The 3,906-nt window shown below is 54.7% G+C and overlaps 1 non-coding gene across 1 annotated transcript in view; it reads left to right on the forward strand.

Annotated features, from left to right (window-relative positions):
* Positions 1-3,021: 3,021 nt before the first annotated feature.
* Positions 3,022-3,906, forward strand: part of LOC126113299 (small subunit ribosomal RNA) — a 1,909-nt gene continuing 1,024 nt past the window's right edge. Inside the window, exon 1 of the ribosomal RNA XR_007524819.1 lies at positions 3,022-3,906. This exon is cut by the window's right edge and continues 1,024 nt beyond it. This is a non-coding gene — a ribosomal RNA (small subunit ribosomal RNA).

Consider the following 3,906-nt stretch of genomic DNA (forward strand, 5'->3'; position numbering starts at 1 on the left):
GTAGAGTCGATACGCCATCTTTGGTAGAAGGCAACCATTCCGCTGTAAATGAGTACGTCGCTCGTAGTTCAGTCACCTCGCAGCACTGCTCAGTAAACTATGCAGGCCCACATAGATAGATCAAATACGCAAATGCCCCTATACATGCTGAACGTCTGTGCAAACAAAAGGAACCACACGTCACCCACACACTCTATCACACACTACTCTCTGCCTGTAACAGACACAGATGCAATAATTAAGCACCACCATGGACCAACGTCCGGTGCATCCTATCCGCCACAGTACACCAACCAGACTATGATAACCAGGCCACGAGGTCCAATCATAAAACAGAATATCCCACTCGTCCGACAACCACAATTGCTCAGATAAGCCACCAACACCCACACATGTCCCACACAGGGGTGCACCCAACATCACCACACTGCCTCGTCTTACAGAACAAACACACTGGCAGGAATGAAACACACAGGTCTGCCGCAACCTCGGACACGGCGCGCCCCCTCTCACTACCGAAAAGCGCATCCCAACGTGACATACCTCCTTTGACACACTGACGCTGCCTCGGGCATCCACTTCCTACGGTCAATATGAACGAACCTCGCCCCGCCCCCCCCCCCCCCCCCACCAACACGCCATCCCATACCACAATGTGTACCGTACCCAAACCTAACGTGTACTGTACTACAACGCAATGTGTACCAAAACACAACCCAGTTTGTACCTTAACCTAACCTATGTCACCTTAACCTAACCTATGTCACCTTAACCTAACCTATGTCACCTTAACCTAACCTATGTCACCTTAACCTAACCTATGTCACCTTAACCTAACCTATGTCACCTTAACCTAACCTATGTCACCTTAACCTAACCCATCTTGCACCTTAACCTAACCTATGTCGCCTTAACCTAACCTCTGTTGCACCTTAACCTAACCTGTGTTGCACCTTAACCTAACCTGTGTTGCACCTTAACCTAACCTGTGTTGCACCTTAACCTAACGCAATTTGCACCGCAATGTAACGCAATTTGCACCGCAATGTAATGCAATTTGTACCGCAATCTACCCCAGTTGTACCGCAATCTACCCCAAGTTGTACCGCAATCTACCCCAAGTTGTACCGCAATCTACCCCAAGTTGTACCGCAATCTACCCCAAGTTGTACCGCAATCTACCCCAAGTTGTACCGCAATCTACCCCAAGTTGTACCGCAATCTACCCCAAGTTGTACCGCAATCTACCCCAAGTTGTACCGCAATCTACCCCAAGTTGTACGCAATCTACCCCAAGTTGTACCGCAATCTACCCCAAGTTGTGCCGCAATCTACCCCAAGTTGTGCCGCAATCTACCCCAAGTTGTGCCGCAATCTACCCCAAGTTGTGCCGCAATCTACCCCAAGTTGTGCCGCAATCTACCCCAAGTTGTGCCGCAATCTACCCCAAGTTGTGCCGCAATCTACCCCACGTTGTGCCTTAACCTAACCCACGTTGTGCCTTAACCTAACCCACGTTGTGCCTTAACATAACCCACGTTGTGCCTTAACATAACCCACGTTGTGCCTTAACCTAACCCACGTTGTGCCTTAACCTGCTCTGTAAATGGCATATGACACGTTACATTAATGTATTGTTGTCCAACCGCAACCCGCTCAGAATGTTGTGTACACAGCTACGTGTCATCTCCCCATAACAGCTGTATTGCAGTGTGGTACGCCATAGAGACGTGTGGGAGTAATGGACGCAGTGGATGGCGATCAGCATGAGCCGTCTGTTCATGTAGTGGCGCGTGTATGCAGACATAGTAGTCTCTTCTCACACAATGTGATAGCACGGTGTCCCGCGTTCCACATCTGCGACATGCTACAGAGGCCGGTTGACAGTTCGTCGCGCAATGGACATCGCATACGTACGGGGGCACCTTCCACGTGCCCTCTAGTCGGGCACATTTTGTTGCGTGGATGTGAGCGGATGTAGTGTGTCTTGACACCTGACAGGCAGGCATGCAATAATAGTTGACTTTGCAAACGGGGATGGACGTGGACGTGTACGTTTACTGGTGACGTTACGCAAATGAACAACTGGTAACCCGTTGTGGTGCGGTTGATCTTGCTGGAGGTACATCTGTGAGGGCAACGATCGGTACAGCTATGACGCGGTTGTGTCAGCGATACCCACCACACCAATGAACGTGAATGTGGATCTGGGTGTGAAGCGATACGCGGCTGTGGGTGGGTGGGACTGTCCCCGGCCGGTGAGGGGGGGGCCGCCCGGCGTGCTGGCCGCGCGGTGCGTGGGCGCACGCGCTACAGCCGGCTGGTGGGGGCGCCCAGTGGCAGGCGCGCCGGCCGACGGACGCGGCAGGCGGCGCAGCTGCGCGCCGGGGCACCCTGCGCGCGGCGCCGTGCAGCCAAAGTGGGTCCTCGCCGGCCCGGTGCGAAGCGCGGTGGACATCTGCAGTGTGCTGGTCCGATTGAGGACTGTGTGCGTTGAGGATGCGCCGCCGCCCGGCACTCGGCGCCGCGACGCCGTCTGCTGCTCGGTCGCCCCAGCGGTTCTCGCTGGTGGTTTGTATCGCAGTTGTGCAGACGTGTTGGCACGTGCGCTGTGCTGGGAGAGTTCGCTTCGGCACCCACGTGGGGCCTTTGCCCTTCTGTGGCGCTGGCGTTGGAGCTGCCGGTCACCGTAGGTGGCGCGTGTTGTCTCCCGCCGGCAATGCCACGACAGCACGCTCCCGGGCCTCTGTCGGCAGCGGCAAGCTCAGTTGGGAGCACGGGTGGTCGCACCTAAAGCGTCTACTCGCCTAACTCCGGGCGATTGCGCCTCTCTCGAACCCGACCAAGTACTTAGGACGGCGCTGCGCGCCGCCGGGACCTGAGAGGGTTTCGAGGTGTATTGTGCAGGGGAGCTCAGCCTCCTCCTGTTTGCAGAATAATTGAGCGGACGCTTGCGTGTTCGCGCGGGGCCCCCGGGACACACTCCCGGGCGGCCGGCTGCTCAGCTCTAGTTGACGCAGCTCCCTGGTTGATCCTGCCAGTAGTCATATGCTTGTCTCAAAGATTAAGCCATGCATGTCTCAGTACAAGCCGCATTAAGGTGAAACCGCGAATGGCTCATTAAATCAGTTATGGTTCCTTAGATCGTACCCACGTTACTTGGATAACTGTGGTAATTCTAGAGCTAATACATGCAAACAGAGTCCCGACCAGAGATGGAAGGGACGCTTTTATTAGATCAAAACCAATCGGTCGGCTCGTCCGGTCCGTTTGCCTTGGTGACTCTGAATAACTTTGGGCTGATCGCACGGTCCTCGTACCGGCGACGCATCTTTCAAATGTCTGCCTTATCAACTGTCGATGGTAGGTTCTGCGCCTACCATGGTTGTAACGGGTAACGGGGAATCAGGGTTCGATTCCGGAGAGGGAGCCTGAGAAACGGCTACCACATCCAAGGAAGGCAGCAGGCGCGCAAATTACCCACTCCCGGCACGGGGAGGTAGTGACGAAAAATAACGATACGGGACTCATCCGAGGCCCCGTAATCGGAATGAGTACACTTTAAATCCTTTAACGAGTATCTATTGGAGGGCAAGTCTGGTGCCAGCAGCCGCGGTAATTCCAGCTCCAATAGCGTATATTAAAGTTGTTGCGGTTAAAAAGCTCGTAGTTGGATTTGTGTCCCACGCTGTTGGTTCACCGCCCGTCGGTGTTTAACTGGCATGTATCGTGGGACGTCCTGCCGGTGGGGCGAGCCGAAGGCGTGCGACCGCCTCGTGCGTGTTCGTGCGTCCCGAGGCGGACCCCGTTGAAATCCTACCAAGGTGCTCTTTATTGAGTGTCTGGGTGGGCCGGCACGTTTACTTTGAACAAATTAGAGTGCTTAAAGCAGGCAAGCCCGCCTGA

The sequence above is a fragment of the Schistocerca cancellata genome, unplaced genomic scaffold (genome assembly GCF_023864275.1).
Source record: "Schistocerca cancellata isolate TAMUIC-IGC-003103 unplaced genomic scaffold, iqSchCanc2.1 HiC_scaffold_248, whole genome shotgun sequence".
Classification (NCBI taxonomy): domain Eukaryota; kingdom Metazoa; phylum Arthropoda; class Insecta; order Orthoptera; family Acrididae; genus Schistocerca; species Schistocerca cancellata.